General features: G+C 47.6%; 1 protein-coding gene across 2 annotated transcripts in view; it reads right to left on the bottom strand.

Moving 5' to 3' along the window:
- Positions 1–16,413, bottom strand: part of LOC119449545 (adenylate cyclase type 9) — a 122,961-nt gene extending 106,548 nt beyond the window's left edge. The window contains exon 1 of one of the 2 annotated variants that reach the window (XM_037712734.2): positions 15,800–16,413. The gene's annotated coding sequence lies outside the window, so the exon portion shown is untranslated. The remainder of the gene's footprint in view (positions 1–15,799) is intronic. The other variant, XM_049665293.1, reaches the window with a different exon arrangement.
- Positions 16,414–16,993: the final 580 nt, after the last annotated feature.

Below are 16,993 nucleotides of genomic sequence, written 5' to 3'. Positions count from 1 at the left end.
GGTGCTTTTGTATAAGTGCGCGCTTAGCCATCTCCGCAAGACTGACCCTAGATTAATGTAGCGCGGCCAGTGCGGCAGCAAGAGGGCGACGTCTTCCGGTCGGGCTAGAATTACTTTCTCTGCGGTGAAGCGTCCTCCTCGTTTCCTACCTATCCGTGTGGAAACAGTCATAGACCAATGGCATTGGATGTGTAACGCGAAACACTATACTCCCGCAACCACTATATCACAAGCTAAATACCAACCTCTTATTTTCAATCTGCCCGTCCTTCGACGCCTGCGGAAGCATATTTCTCACACACTAGCGCAACTTCCGCTTATGAAACCGTGCCTCCTGCGTCTTACAGCTGAGGAAATGCGGCAGTTTCACTTCTGTTTCAATTTTGAGTGCATGCCCGACCTTCCGCGCGTTTTCTCCGCGCCGCGCAGCTGCCGGTGCATTCGCCCTGACGACGGTAATGCGCCATTGTGCGCAAAAGGAGATCGCGCACGAGCAGATAATGACCCGCGGCGGAATTGATTCTGCGCGCTCAAACTGAAACGCCAAAATGCGCGAGCTACGATCACCATCTCTGGTTTCGCAGTTCTCTTGTTCTTGTTGTCTTTTGTTTTATTGTACGTGGTTGTCCCTTTTCTTTGGCAAAAGTCATCACACTCTCACCTCTACGCCCCCCCCCGGTTCCCATTCCTCTCTATTCCTCGGTGCGCGTACATTCTCTTTCTTGAGCTTCGAAACACCCTCGAAACGAAGCTCAAGAAAAACGGCGCCACTCGCATTCTGTGTCCCGGCCGTCACCCCCTGTTTGGTGTTGCGTGACCAGAACGCGGTGGTGCGGGGAGCTCCTATTCTGGAAGTGCTGTCTGGGAACCTTAGAAGGCACGCCACCTGTACTCCATTTCATCAGCACTGTGCAGTACAGCGAAAACTAGAGGCTGCGCCAGCCTATCAGGAACGAGAACAGACAGCGTGTCCCAGAAAAAAAAAAAAAAAAAGTGTGGACGGGGGATGACGACGACGGCTCGCCTTGTTGCTTTCTGCAAATACTGTGCCAATCCTTTCGTGACTCTCGCACAAAGAAGGCATCACGCACGGGCGGATTACCGGCGGACAACGGCATTGTCTTGGCTCTAGTTCCAGCTTGGCGCAAATGACTTGTAAGCTTTCGCCCCACTGCGCGGAGTTAGGGAGACAAGAGCATGAACGGCACCTGTTGCCTTTTTTTTTTTTTTTTTCAATACTTCTAAATTAGGGCCGGCGTTGCTGAAGCACACGTCAGCATGCTGGTTAGCATGACAAAGCTCAGCGGACGTGTTTATGCACACACACACACACACACACGCATAAACACACACGCACGCACGCAAACATCTATAAAGCACACCCACCGAGTTACTATTTCGATTCATCTCTCCCTCAGAGAAGGTGCATTCAAGACCTCCTCACACATCTGCTTGCGAAAGACGATATTTTCCAACTCTGAGACCGCGGCTGCACCACTTGCTGGCGCAGCGAATAACACGTTCCCCGCGCATACACTTCTATTGTTGCTGCTCTCCCATACATAAATAGGGAATTTCCGCTCGTCGCGTCCAAAGAGGCTCGCGGGGGGGTCTTCCACTCGTTTGGTTTATTTTTTTCTTTACTCCTGTCCTTTATCTCTCTTTCTCTCTCCATTTCTTTTTGTTTTTACTTTGCCGCCTTTCTGTTTGCTCTGCCAAAGCAACGATTGCGAAACAAGGTGTTGGATGATGTATATGTTCTCGCGTATTCTCTGCTTGTTTTCTTCCGATACCTGCCTATGCCTCCGTCAACACAAATCCTCTCAGAAGTTATGGAGAGCAGCGGCTTGCTTTTCTTTTGCTTCAAGTCGATGAAAAAGCCGCAAGAGCTGCGGAGTGTCTCATTGTTCCGCCTTTAATTTAGTTCACTTACCATTTTCACGAAAAAGGTTGGAAACGTGGTCGAGAATCTAAGCCCCCCACTTACCCCCCCCCCCCCCCCCTCCTTGTTTTTAGGTCCCTTTTTTTTTTCGTTTTTTTCTTTGTCATCACTATTTTCACAACGCGACGGGTGTGGTCGGAATAAAACTCGCGGTGTCGGCGTTTGCCGTTACATACTTTAGTATGCAACAGTCAATACACGCCTTTCAAACATATCGCGCTTTTTTTTCAAACAACGCCAGCTCATTGGAGCTTCGTGTTGTGATGCCCTATCTGCATTGGTTCCCTCGCGCGTATGTTGCAGCGAGATTTCGCCTATTGACGCTGTGTCAACTGCTGTGATCCGTTTAAGGCGCCTCACACGTAGGGTCTGATGTGGAGTATTATTTGTAACGCTGATTTTTAATAAGTAGCTTTCGTGCGGTGACGCCCGAGTGGAATAAATTATTCTTTTCGCCGTTGAAAAGTGAGCAAGAAAAAAAGAAGAGATAATATGTGCCGCCACTGACCTTTGCTAAAGAATATCAATTTACACTTTTTTTCTTCTCCCTATTTTATGACGGGACATGACGTGGAAAGCTATAGCGACGGCACTCATAAAAGAGCAATTTGCGGGCGACAGGGAGAGATATCCAAATGCTTTGAGGCCTTAATTTTCTTGCTGCAAGTGGGTTTCCTTGATCTGTTTATAAATACACACCTTGAAATCATTGCGATGGTCGTTCTTTCTTTTCTTTTTATAGCGCTACCTGCATCAATATCTTATGACTGCTTCTCAATGCCTCCACAAGCATAAACTATTATGTTCTCTCTCTTTTTACTGTAACAGACACTGTTATTCAAGAGCGTAGGAAGAGTTTCGAGTGACATAATTTTATTTGAAATCCGGCGATTGGGAGGCCCGGGCTTGGGGCCACCTAGATGGCCACTGGGGGCTGTTGCTCCCGCACGGTAGCCATGGCTCGCTGGACGGCCCAAAGTTGGTCTTGGAGTTCTGAGCTGAGCAGCGTGGCCGACCACTGCGCCCGTAGATTTTCTGGGGAGACTGCCATTTTTTCTTGATATATTTTACACCCCCACAACATGTGTTGAAGGGTGGCTCTAGCAGACTTGCATAGCTTGCATATATCACTGGCGTATATCTCCGGGTAGAAAGTCTTTAACTGCACGGGACTCACATAGGTTTCTGTTTGTAATCGCCTCCAAGCAACGGACTCAGCTCTGTTCAGTTTAGTGTGAGGCGGTGGTAATATTCACCTCTGATTTTGATAGAATTTTGTAATATCGCTAAATATTGTTAATCTGTCCTTTTCTCTCCAGATCTCCTCCTACGCGTTCCCCTTACCAATGGAAGTCACTGCTTGCTCAGCTCGGCGAGCAAGACCTCGAGCTTCGCGGTGTGCCACCTCGTTGGGGTTGATTGCGTGAATGCCTGGAGTCGTATGCGTTGGGAACCAGAGCAATTGCCTGCCGTTCTTCTCTGCGTTAGAGAATTTTGATTTATTGACTATGATGATGAGCCACGCCTCAGGAGAGATCCTACCCTTAGCATAGTTTCTAATGGCCGCCTGAGAATCGCTAATTATGTATTGAGCATTTGTGGAGACCAGTGCAATGGCTACCTCCTCTGCTGTCTCGGAATGTTTGGTATTAACTGACACGCTTGTAAGGGGCTTTTGGGTGTGATCTACAACTACTGCCACGTAGCTATTTCTGTGTGGGTATTCAGCCGCGTCTACGAAGGCTGCTCTGTCGTCTGAGCCATAGCTTCGGATCATTTTCTCTGCTCTACTCGTGCGTCTGCCAGTAGCGCACCCAGGATCTCTGCCAGGGCGGGGGGGGGGGGGGTTGAAAATTTGCCAATATCATCTAAACAGCACTAATTTCGATTTATTCACGGGAAATTGTAAAAAAATGCGCTTTTTGCGAGTGTGCAGACGATTGCGCGTCTTACATCTTAGTTGCTGTACTCATATGCGTAAGGAAAGAAAAGGGGTTAAAGCAAAGGGGGGGTTAGGTCGGCCTCAGGGGGGGGGGGGGGGGTTACAACCCCCGAATCCCCCCCCCCTCCACCCCCCGTCGGTGCGCCACTGGCGTCTGCCATTGTTGTAAACTGGATGCATGTTCTTGGGAATATTTGTTACTAAGAGTTTGTCGCGAATTTCTCTCGTTATCGTCCTCTTTTCCCCGTATTGATTGGGGTAATTCATTCCTAGCTTGCGTAGTATATGCCGTCCTGTTTTGGTTTTGGTTAATCGTTCCACCTGGGATGTTTGTTGCGCTTCTAGGAGTTCATCCAGTGTGTTGTGGAGTCCTAACTTTAGGAAGAGATCTGTGCTCGTACTGATTGGAATCCCTGGTGCTAGTTTGTATGCCTTTTTTTATGAGGATGTTGATTTTTGTCTTTTCAGCTGCAAACCAATTGTGGAAGGCTGCTATGTATGTGATCCGACTGATTATGAATGATTGTGTGAGCCGAATGATACTTTCTTCCTTCATACCCCGGTGCTTGTTAGTAATTCGTTTGATTAATCTCATGGTGTTCGTTACCTTTGTGTCTAACTTCCCCGTTTGTACCTTTGTTCTCGATTATTAGACCGAGCACCTTGAGCTGATTGACTATCGAGATATTCCACCCGTTCTTGGTGTGTAGCTTGATTTCCTCATGAGCCTCGTTTCTGTCGTATCCTTTGGGAGCCCTGCCCCTAAGTGTGGGGCGGTATAAGAGAAGTTCGGATTTCTCTGCAGAGCATGTGAGTTCTGTTCCTATGAGGTGTTCCTCTACTGTGTTTATTGCGGTCTGGAGTCGTTCTATTGATCCGTCGCTACCATCACAGACCCAAATAGTAATATCGTCATCATATATTGTGTGATTGAGGGACTCTATGTGATTTAGTTTTTTGGGGAGTCCCATCAAGACAAGATTGAACAGCATCGGGGAGATGACAGAGCCTTGCGGCGTGCAGCCTAAGCATGTGCCAGGTTTTGCCGGAGCTTAATTGTCCGTCCATGGAATTAGACATCTCGTCCCATTGTTGCTTGCTCAATTGCGCAGCATATTCTTCTACTTCTTTGTTGAGGAGCGCTATGCGCTTTCTCAATTTTCTGTTATGCTTCTGACCTTTAAGTCTATTTTGCAGCGACTGCTTAGCTTCCCACATGTGGAGAAGTCTGCTGTCGCATTTCTCCAAGTTAGATTCAGGTGGTGCTATTTTTGTGGCAGCTTTGACGTCATCGCCGAGATCTTTAATCCATTGCTCTATGTCTGTGATGGATCGTTGCTGTGTAGCCTCTCGCGATCTACGAAGTAGTTCCCAGTATATTAATTTGATATGTCGTTCCTTGGGTCTATTCGGCCCTTCTTTGACGAGTAACTCCGATATGCGCTGGTCGCTACACAAATCTTCTAGTGTGTTGCGCCACGTCACCTTTTCAATATTCTTGGTAAATTTTAGGTCTGGGGTTGTGTGCCTGTTTAACACCGTGCCTACTCTGGTTGGAGTACCGAGAAGTAAGGAAGTGTTTTCTATTAATTATTATAATTCCCCTCCTATATGTTATTGTCATTTGCATGGACGGAAATCTCGTGCGAAACGAGCACACCCGCCCGCGCGTCTGCCTTTGTTTAAGACGAGAAAGCGAGCGACTTTCGCAACATATTCCATACCTCGCATCAAGGTCGACCAGCACGCCGACGACGACCGAGCGTGCCGGTGATCTACGATACCCCCATCGCGCGCTTCTGAAGGTAAGAGCCGCATACGGACGGCGACAAAGAAAACACCGGCCATGAGAAGGGCCGATGACGCATACTATATAGACATGAGCGCAGGCAAGGCGGTCGAGGAAACAAATTCAGTCGTGAGAATGTGTCGTTTTAGTTTTACTTATAATAAGCGGGTGCGGTGTGAAGGTGAGGCAAAGAAAGAACTTGCGGAAAGAATGAACGAATTTATTGTAGAGACACTAAAATAGATAATCTATAGACTGGGTAAATTACAATTCTGGGACACCAAAAAGGTCAGTCACGTTGCGCGTGACTGACTGACTGGCACTTGGCTGACATCTGAAGTAGTTGCAATGACGTCATGGATTTTGACAGCGCTTCTCCTGCATGGGGACTATACATCTAAAACTCCATCGATAAACAAGGGCCCCAGGCGCAGCAGCAGCGCTTGCAAGAACGTTTATATCGCGAAACACGCGCATTCAAGTAAACACGGTGTGTTTCTTATGGGCGCAGGTGCGATAAATTTAAGACTATAGGAGCTCATCGCACATGCGCAGTGAACGAGAAGAATAAGGGAGTTCGAAGAACACAATGTCAGATGAGGTACTGGAAAAAAAAGAAGGAAAACGGCGGATACCACGCATATATGGGAATCGGTTATAAGTGAAGCTTTTTCCAATCTACTGAAATGTCATGTGGGAGCCGAACACACATCTTCCCCACCACGCACGGGGCGCCGCAAGGCTATGAGAGAGAGATAAAGCAAGAAGAAGAAAGGCAGGGAGGTCAATTAGTCGAGCGTCCGGTGTGCTACCCTACACTGGTGGAAAGGAAAGGGGGAATAGAAAGAGGATCTGGCGTTCTGCTTGTGAGCACTAGGTGGCGGTTTCGATTCTAGGCAGTAGCGGTCCCATTTGGGTGGTGGCGAAATCCAAAAAAGAATGCTTGTGTACTTAGGTGCACGTCAAAGAAGCCAAGGAGGTCTAAATTAATCCGGAGCCCAACACCACAGCGTCTCTCATAGCCCCATAGTTCCTCTTGGATCTAAAATCCCACGAATCATCATTTAATCATATTAGTGATCATCAATCACTTAAGTTATCGCGGTGGACATCCTCGCGTCCACTGTCTTGCGTATTTGTGCATCTGTTACAAGATTAGCTCTGGGAGTGTTAGTCAGCGCCACTCACGGCCATGGCAGGAGGATGCGGGACATTCCTTTTAGCTTGGGAGCAGGCAGCTGGCCAAATGCGCTATCGAGCCAACTCACGCAGTTACATCTATGATTCTATCGCTTCGTTATCACTCACCGGTCAGGATGGGCGGATACCAGTGGTAACGTACGCGGAGTATATGGTGACGGAAGTGATTAGCAGAAGCGAGATATAACTAGTTAGAATTATTAAGTTTCCCTCCAAGCTCCCTCTCAAGAACTATATACGAGTATAACCAAGTACCACGACGCTTAGACTCGGACAAGCATGATGCCATGTCAAGCATGACGTGGCACAAGAAACAGGATGACTTAGCATAGCCGCTTATCGCTGTCGTTACCGCCCTGTCATAGGTTTCATGATCTTTGACAGCGCGAACGTAGACAAAGGACGGCGAAAGAGGCGACAAACGAGCGATGACTTCCAACTGATTTTAATTTTCACAAAATAGCACACATACGTACAGGGTGCACATGCGCGATCTCACACTGACGCTTGCTCATGACAATACGCTCGACAGCTCCAGCTTGTCTTCGTTTGTCGGCTCTTTCGCCATCCTTTATCTACGTTCACACTGTCAAACATCATGGGTCAACACCAACCAGCCCATTCGCATGGGGCCAGCTCGCGAGTGGTCCTAGTCCACGCATGCGCAGGCGGCACCCAGGCAAAGGCGGTGTGTATACGCTGAAACGTTAACGTAACGCCAAAACGTGCCAACCGACGCCCTTGCTTCGCAGACCATGCACGTATGCACGTTCCGTACGCCGCGATCGAATATGGGCCACCACACGTGTCGCGATATTTCTGGCGAAATGAAAAAAAAAAAAAAAAAAAAAAAAAAACGCCCGCGTACTTGCGTTGTAGTGCACGTTAAAGAACCCCAGGCGGTCAAAACTAATCCGGAGCCCTCTACTACGGCGTGCCTCATAATCAGAACTGGTTTTGGCGCGTGAAACCCCAGAAAGAAGATATTTCTGGCGGCAGCTCCACGCGCGTCGGCGCAGACGGCATGCTCTGCGCTTCAAGCGGTAGCGTCAAAAAGGGGGGCGACCTTGGGGTGGAGCTCCGGCCGGCGCTGGCTGGTTCTCTCAACGCTACACGTTGCCTCCGCTTTGTGAGTGTTTCAAGCTCGCGCGCGGAGCGTTGAACTTGAAGGAGAGCCCTGACACGAAGCTCCGAGGCGAACACGAAATGCTCGAACGAGTATTCGCTGCAATGGCAGTCCTCCGTCCCCCTCATCTTAAGGAGGGCGTGTTCATGTAGCGTTCTCCTGTGCCTTAAACAATCGACCCTTCTTTCTTTCCTTCCCATTTTTTAGTCCGGAATGGACCACCGAGTTGTTAATGGCGCCCTTTCTGTTTTTTTTTTTTTTTCATTTAATGATACTCGTCCCTACATGCGTCGACTCATTGCAGGGGCGTCGGAAAAGCGCTTAATGAACGACGCGCGTCAGTTACCGCGCGCGTGCGCGTTGACGGGGCGTTGCCAATGCATGGTGGTCCAACCTGCCAACCGTCATCCAAATGGTGACGGTGGCTACGCCGTATACCTTTAACTATAGTGTATACTGTTACTCCGATAAAATGACCGAACGGTTAATCTCTACAACAGCGTGCAGCCATCCCTGCGTTCTGCTGAAGATAGGTGACTAGACGCGACGCATAAGAAGAGATCAACAGCATTGAAAGAAGAAGAAGAAAAAAATGGTTGTAATAAAATTTTGCAAAGCTTCTTGATCATTATTAGAGCAGTTTGCCATTGGCTGGAGGCCTTTGTCAATAATATACCAAACATGGCTGGCACCTGTGTGTGTGTGTGACTGTGCGCGCGTGCGTGTGTGGGTGTGTCGCTTTTTTTGCGTATGGGCCCTGACCAATGCGCTGCACCCACAGTGAGAAAAATATTCGCAGCGAGAAACATCGGTGAACCTTGAAGGTTGCGTTACATAAACTGCTTAGTCTGTTCGTTGTGACGTGCACTGGTCTACGGATCGATCGAACAATGGAACCGCCTGGGCTCGTATTCACAAAAAAAAAAAGAAGTTATTACAATAAATTCGGACTATTTTTTTCTTCCCTGTGAACATAAGGAACTCGGCAGGATTGGCTCGCCCTTACTGTGCTCGAATTAGATTTTTTTTTCTTTTTTTTTTTCCCCCGCAGCAGCGACGAATTGAATCACGCATTCACGACAACGCGCGCCATTTTTATTACGCTGCGGATACATGTGGATATATAAAGGAACGCCACTAAAGATAAAACACTAAGAGAGAGAGAGAGAGAGAGAGAGAGACTCCTCTCTCTCTCTTAGTGTTTACCTTCCTGTCTTAGTAGACAGGAAGATTAACCTGAGGCGAGTTTCGGGTTCGCTAATTTAGAAACTCTAGTTTTGTTAACGTTTCTGCAATAAGTTTCCCAGCGACGACGGTTCGTCAGTGTGACGTCCTAGATTTTAAAGTATTTTCTTTTATTGCATTCGGGCCGTCTTGCCTAAGTAATGTCCTTGAAACTTGCTAAGTTTGTCTTTGGCTCTTTTGGAATTACAATGTAGTCCATCTTTACCGAGAAAAAGTTAACTAGGCTCGAAGCAGGCGCCGTCAAAATTCATGACGTCACGGCGAACTGGTCCAAGAACTTGAAGGCGGCGTCGGCACCGGTGTCTCGTTTAAATGCGCTTTTTTTTTTTTTTTTTTCCACCTGATAACCGAGCTTCTCCTAACGGTGAACGTCTCTCTTTTGGGGGGTATCGTGGAAGGGTAATTTGCTAAAACGCCTACAGCTCAATTAATTTTTCTGTCTTCCTTCAATGCACACGCAATGGGTCAATTTGAGAAACCATTCCATCGACGATTGTTGGACATGACATTGCTCGCGCTAACCGCGCTCAGGAACAAGATAACGTTCTTTGGTGTACTATCGCGATGGGAAGAAACGCGGACAGCGGAGCGCGTGGCCGAAGCATAACTGAAGGTATAGTGCTCGCCCTCCGGTTATCACCATTTTAACAGACGCGCACGTCCGGTGTGATTGCGTTGGGCAATGATGCACCCCCTATACTGTGATATTTTTGTTTGCGCTGTCATCATTACTGCGCCATCTGATTTTCTCGTTTTCAAAAGAAAAGTAGAATAGAAACCAAAATATTGCAGTATATGGGGTGCATCATCGCACAGCGCAATCAAACCGGACTAGCGCACCTGTCAACGGTGATAACTGGACGGCGCGCACTACACCTTCAGTTATGCTTCGGCCACGGGCTCCGCTGTTCGCGTTTCTTTCCATTGCGATAGTACATATATATAGCTTTGTATTCTTGTTAGCATCATCCGTTCCGGCTGCCTCTTTTTTTTTCTTCTTAATTCTAGGCATTTGTGTCCATAAGCGCACCATGCTTTGAAACCGCCTCAATAGCGCACTGCTATGTCCACTCTGGGCCACTTTGAACAGCACTGTATGCCATTCGCATCTCGCTGTTTGGTAAGCCAACCGTACGTATGTGCGTGTGCTTCGCCCCTTTGTTATATCTACACGCACGCAGCAATCTCGTAACATTTGCTTACATATAAATTCTTTCCACGCTACGTGGATGTCGTGTGGCTGTGAGCGTTGCAGCTTGGTTTTTCCACAGGTCGGACGTCAGGCTGCCAGAGTATATCTCCTAAGAAAAAAATAACTTTTTCACTATGGAGCCACAATTACCTTCAGTTAATCATTTCATCGTCACATTATTGCAATTGATCATTTCACATTGTCTTAGTCTTTATTGCATTTCAATTCAGCTCAGTAAAAAAAAAAAGTGTACTGACTATACATTTCAAACTTTCATTCATATTATATATATATATATATATATATATATATATATATATATATATATATATATATGAAGGTCTTCGACCTCGATACCCCAGAAAAATATTCTGGCAAGCCTCAGTGCGCCCTAAATATTTCGATCATCAGGAGATGCACGTGTCGTTACGTCACGACACAGTATGTGGTCACGTGCTTATCGCGACGTCGTTTTTCTGACCGTTTTGCCAGTCGCTCCGGCTCCCTCGCCCCGTCTGCTATGCTGCTACGCCGGGTTGAGCAACTGAGCGAGCTGAAGCGAGAGCCCACGTGACCACCTTCTGATAAACGAAGCCGAAAATTGTTATAGAAAAGGTTTAATAGCAAATTATTTAGGCGGCTGTGAGTAATTGTCATTATTATCTTTTTCTTTTTTTGGAGGTTCGATGTCGGGAACTTTCATTTAAATAAAAAAAATAAACGACGAAAATGTCATGTCATTATTCATTTAAACCTATAGTAGACGCGACTTGCCATTCACCATCTTCATCCCCACAATCAACAACACTAAACCGCTATACAGTCCCACCAGACGCAGCTTTTAGCAACATTCCGTCACCGGCCGCTCCCTGAATTTTTGAACATTCAAGCCACTGAAATTCTCGCAGCTCCTGCCACAAATAAAAGGCGTTGCAAGTATATTGTTTAACACGGCGCGATTTGCATGCTCCGCGACAAACGGTCGTTTTCAAATGACACTATCCATGCGCTTGCGGTAATATTCTGCCTTTTATTTTATTTTCTATAACGCTCGAGAAACAATTCATTAAAGCACAGTAGCTACATTTTCAATGACTAAAAAATACTCCGTTAAAAATTCCGACTTCATGGAAAGGCTTTTGGTAACTATAGCCTCGCGTTGACACAGGGCTTCGACACACGTGCTCGTTCTTGCTCATCCATCGCCGCTTCAGGAGCCCGATGACGAACCTGTGGTACCAAGGCGCGGACGCCCGTACGCGTTCTATAGTCAAGAAACGCGTGTTCGCTGTGACGCGGCGCAGTGGCTTCGTCTAGCTTGCATTCGGCGAGTGACGGCTGTCGCCTCCGAGATTTCGGTGTGCGCATTTGCTACTTTTCTCACTTTGTATTATATATATGACACATAAAGGCCTCAGACAAGATGGCACGGACCAGTGTCATATTGTACTATGCGTGCGACCTCATATCGCAAGTAAAATCAAGTTTTGTACGCTAATGCGCAAATGAACAAGACAGAAGGGGGAGAAGGGATTGAAAGAGGAAAATGATCAAGTTTCTTAACTCACTATAGCGTGAAACAATACGAAAGATGCTAGTTACGATCGCACGCATTTCGAAACGCAGTTCATTACGTCGAAAGACAATGCGAGGCGCACTTGACAAGGAAGAGTACGTATCAGGCTTTGGAAGGCTGTGCGCGAACACCCCAAATCAAGATTATAACAGCACCGACATCAAACACACCACAAGCGCTAATCGCGTTTCGAACACTTTGGTCTCGCGCGTCAAAGAATTCCATGCGGTTCGTTTTTCTCCCCTCTTCTCGCGACCCCGTTATAGCGATCAAGGCCGCGCCAACGTCGACGCAGACTAGACGTGCATAGGTGCTGATGACACAGTGCGGGGAGACGGCTGGGGGAAATCGTCGACGACGGAAGTCGATCGCGATCTGCTCAATGGAGCCAGCCCTTGCAGCTATAGGGACTTTATTTGCAGCAGCAACAGCGCGAAACGGCGGCTGATCGAAGGCTGCTGATTCCGGCAGCCAGCTTGGCGCTCAAACGTGGGCACCGTGAACGTGGGTTTCTAATAAAAACGCCTAGAGTGCCGCTTGCGCAGACTCATTTGAAGACTATAAAAGCGATGGAAGACGGCTGCTGCTGCTTTATTTTTAGGAAGGCGACGGCTAGAAAGTGGAATGAGTTGTACGTATAGATTAGGTAGCGCAGACGACTATCAGCGAGAATATTTAAGCACCGCGAATCGGATCAGACGAGATACTACTATTATGAAAGCTTAGCCGTTATTTGAAACCGCAATGTAGTTTTAAACGTGGGATGGGTTGCGTTTGTCTGGCGCAACGACTTCGCCTGATGTCGCGGTGGTTTTCCATCGCATAAATATGATCTAAATAGAGAGAGAGGGGGGAGGGGGTTAACCGTGCCCGGTTGGCTACCCTATACTTGAGGAAAGGGGGAAAATAGATAAGAAGGAAAGAAAACTAATAAAGAACCAAAATAACCCATCAGTTTAGTTTGCACGCTAGAAATTATCACAGGAATGCGATACATCGCAATTTGAACGAAATGAATGACATTTGTCATTTATAACGAGCGCGTTTTCATGATATAAGCCGCCGATCCGCTTTACTGGGCATGACAGCGGTTTCCAGACGCTTTAGGTAAGTGCATGTTGAACGTGGTGCCGCGTTCATGTGAACGATGTGCGCAAGTTAAGAGGGGGGAAAAAGGGGGGGAGGGGGGCACTGTGGTTCCGCGCAAATTAACGATTTGTTGGTATTGAAATTATGCAGACGTACCCATATAAGACAAACAAAAGAGGAATACCGCGTTCAGCTGAGATGGTAATTTACGCCTTTTCATTAACAAAGGGGTTACTCTTGCTGCTAGTGGAGGCATGGTAGGCTACAAAAACGCAAAGAAATAAAGGCGAATGCTGACGCCACATTCCCCGTGACGTGATGAATTTAGACAGCGTCTTCTAGGAACTATAATTAACTCTTCATAGGTAAATAATTGCGTTTCATTCTAAAGAAACCAACTACTCAACAAAACACGTCTGAGAACATTTCTGCCCACAACCCGGGTAGTAACAATGACGACAAGACGCCATCATTCGGGAGCGAAATTCGCAGAAGGGATTCATTTTCATGGGTATAGTAGTCAACGGTTTCCCATCAAGTAAATGCAAGTAACAGCCTTGAAAGAACCTACAACAAGAACGGTAAGTATCCTAAATTTATTTCAGTTTTGTTGTAAATTTTATAAGTAATTTAGGAAGGTATCGCGATGCAATGTTTGCCTGCAGTAATGGTGCGAAGATGCCGACGTGTGCAAAAAGGCACGCGTGCGACACTTTCTGTGAAGTTACGCGGAGGACAAACAATAAACTCGGAATATCGTGGTCCTGTAGCTATATAGGCTTGGAAGTGTTTGTTGTACGTTACTGTCGAACGCGGGCTACACCGTTATCGCGAGTGCGTCTCGTTAGCATAGCTCATTAATTTCTAGGCCAGCTTATTGCGGTGTCGGTATACCCGTTGCTTCTGGTGGGGTTAAGCCTGGCAGTGTGTTCCACAAAGCGTGCACCAAATTTTGTGTCTTGTGATACTGAGCTTACAATATTGAAATCATGATAGATAGATAGATAGATAGATAGATAGATAGATAGATAGATAGATAGATAGATAGATAGATAGATAGATAGATAGATAGATAGATAGATAGATAGATAGATAGATAGATAGATATGTTCCAAAACAAAAGCTTTAAATACCACCAGATCATCATTTTCGATATCTGATCTGCGTCTTCTTTCTTTCTTTTTCTCCGCGATATGAGGTAAAATTTTAGCCTAATATTTTCTTCACTATGGGGTGAATTAAGGTTTGCGTCTGCGTTCTCGGCTTAGGAAACCTCGATCAGGATCATGTTGGCGGGAACAACCTTGAACAGACGCGTGCTTTGGGCATAAACTATTGCGCCAAGTATAGATAAGTCGCGCGAATACGTTGTCAGGTATAATGTTTCCTTATGCTCAGAACTCTCGCTATGTGCTCTGAAAGCAAGCCAAGCGCAGACGCTTCGCCGTGGTACGTCTGGAGAGGTGCGGCAGATGCGTATTTCCGTGCCGGTCGCTATAAGGCTTTCACCCCGTGTACTTAGATTTAGGTGCACGTTAAAGAACCCCAGGTGGTCCAAATTTCCGGAGTCCCTCACTACGGCGTGCCTCATAATCAGAACTGGTTTTGGCACGTAAAACCCCATAATTAAATTTTTTTTTATAAGGCTTTCACAACCCACAACATAACTTGAGGAAGGGATATGCAAGGTAATTGTTCATGCTAAAGTGGTAACGTGGCATGCTACCGGATACACATATGTCACTGGTAAAGTGGGAACTACCAACCCTGCGCGATACGAAGAACAAGTCATGCAATTGTCCACCGTATCGCACAAGAGCGCAGCTAGCACGTGGAACGAACGCTGAGCTGACGAGACGCGCAACCGAAAATTATTGTGCTATGTAGTTGCTGGCAATGTAAATCACCTGTGTAATACGGCCGCCACGCTCTTTCGAAAAGGTATGTACTTGAGACGTAAAGCAGATATAGATTGGGTCGTGCCTCATAATCAGAACTGGTTTTGGCACGTAAAACCCCAGAAAGAAAGAAGAAGATAGATTGGGTCATCAGTGCCCTCTCTGCATGGCTATCGCCACTGTTTTACTGTATCCTCTTTTTCCCGACTCCTCTTTGGTCAAAAAAGAATGATTGAACCGATCCCCCGCATGAGTGCTGAACTGGTGAGGGAGAGAGAAAGAAAAAAGAAAAGCAAGCTTAGGAAGTCGAAATTATCAGAGAGAGATAAAAGAAAGAAGGAGAAGCGTGCGGCTGAATGGAAATGGACCCGCACAATCTACCCTGTACTGAGGAGAGGGGCTGGCACATTAATTTTATCTTGTCGGTGAATACGCGCACTGGTTTTTGCGAGAAGCGCATGCCAGAATGGCAAACGTCTGACAGCTACACAGCATTTACGTGAAACTTGCAAGATGTTTATGCACTCTGCTCAGAGATTATTGCATCCCTTTATGCCCGATAACAGTTACCAATAATGCCATCATATTTCCGCCTCAAGAGGCTAAGAGCAGCTCAAGAAGTAACGATGGAACGCGTTAACGCCCGTTTACATCAAATGCTCAATAAAACTGGAATTCTGGAAACGAGTTCTTTAAGCACGAATTATGATAAAATAACATCGGAATAAATTATAGGACGCTTTCAAAGAGTTAAAGGTAAAACGAAGATACACAAGCGAGATGAAACACGTACTACGTACCACATGTGATGGTCGGAGTGGTCGAACGGAAAAATCCTCAATCAGAACACGCCGGGATTCACACAAGGGAGGCCCACGCCTTGCAGCTCTGCCTGAGCGTTCGGCGACCGTCACGAAGCAGCAGACACAGCAGCACTCGTTGAGCGATGCGTCGATGACGGCCGATTACGGTATCTCCTCCAGCGGGATCACGGAGTGGCCTCGGGTCATCGGTGAGCGGCAGGGCGGCGGCGAAGCGCCGAAGGTTGCCTTCGCCGGGCGTCTACGCGCACGAGCATCATCTCGGAACGACCACGCCGGCACCACGAGTAGCGAGCGAGGGCGCACGACGGAGAGAGAAGCGCGGCGGCGCGCACTCCTTGAGCGAGCGGATCTCGCCGACAGCAACCGGCCTGCAGTGGTTGCGGCGTGCTTCTGTTGTGGCGGGTCTCCGCCACACAGCACACACGGCTAGCGCGCGCGCCTCTCTCTCCTTTCTGCCCTCCCCACGGAGCGGGTGAGGTGAGGTGACGTACTGAAAGCGGGCTTCCTTCCTCTCGCTCCGCCGTCAAGGCAAAAGAGAAAGAAAAAAAAGTGCAGCCACGTGATCACTCGCGAGAGAGATGACAAGCGGGAGCACAGGCCTAGAGTCTGGCCTCTCCCGCTCCCCCATCTTGCGCCTGCTCCGCACTTGTGCCGGCATCTCACATCGCGCGCGACGAGCTCTTTCAATGCGAGCGCTTCACTCTTCTCTTTCGCGGCACCCGTAAGCGCCACGCGTTGGCCCCGAGAAACATTCTTCTTTTTTTTTCTTCCCTTTTTATCGACCGCTTGTGCGGCGCGGCTGATAAGGGAAACCCCGCTGCGCGAGCGCGCTCTGCGCCTAGTTTCTCACTGCGGGCACAAAGTTCTCGCGCGCACGGAGCGGCATTATTACGGGGATTTATTGCTTCCCCAGGGAACGCTTTCCAGCTGGTGGACCATATATATAATACTCTTTTATCCCTCCATTATCGGTCGCTTTTGCGGTATGTGCACTGAAAGAAAGCATCATCGCTATGGAGGGATGTGTGCGTGAGCCTTCCCTGTTTAGGTAAGTACGCGCTATCGCACAGGCGCCGTTGTAGTCGAGAAAGCGAGGCCTTTGAATGACTCTCCTCAAGAATGGAAGAACGCGTGCGCTATCCGCTTGGAACGCGCGGAATCCGCTTCTCA

Source organism: Dermacentor silvarum, chromosome 4 (genome assembly GCF_013339745.2).
Source record: "Dermacentor silvarum isolate Dsil-2018 chromosome 4, BIME_Dsil_1.4, whole genome shotgun sequence".
NCBI lineage: Eukaryota > Metazoa > Arthropoda > Arachnida > Ixodida > Ixodidae > Dermacentor > Dermacentor silvarum.
This window is presented reverse-complemented; position numbering and strand designations above follow the sequence as displayed.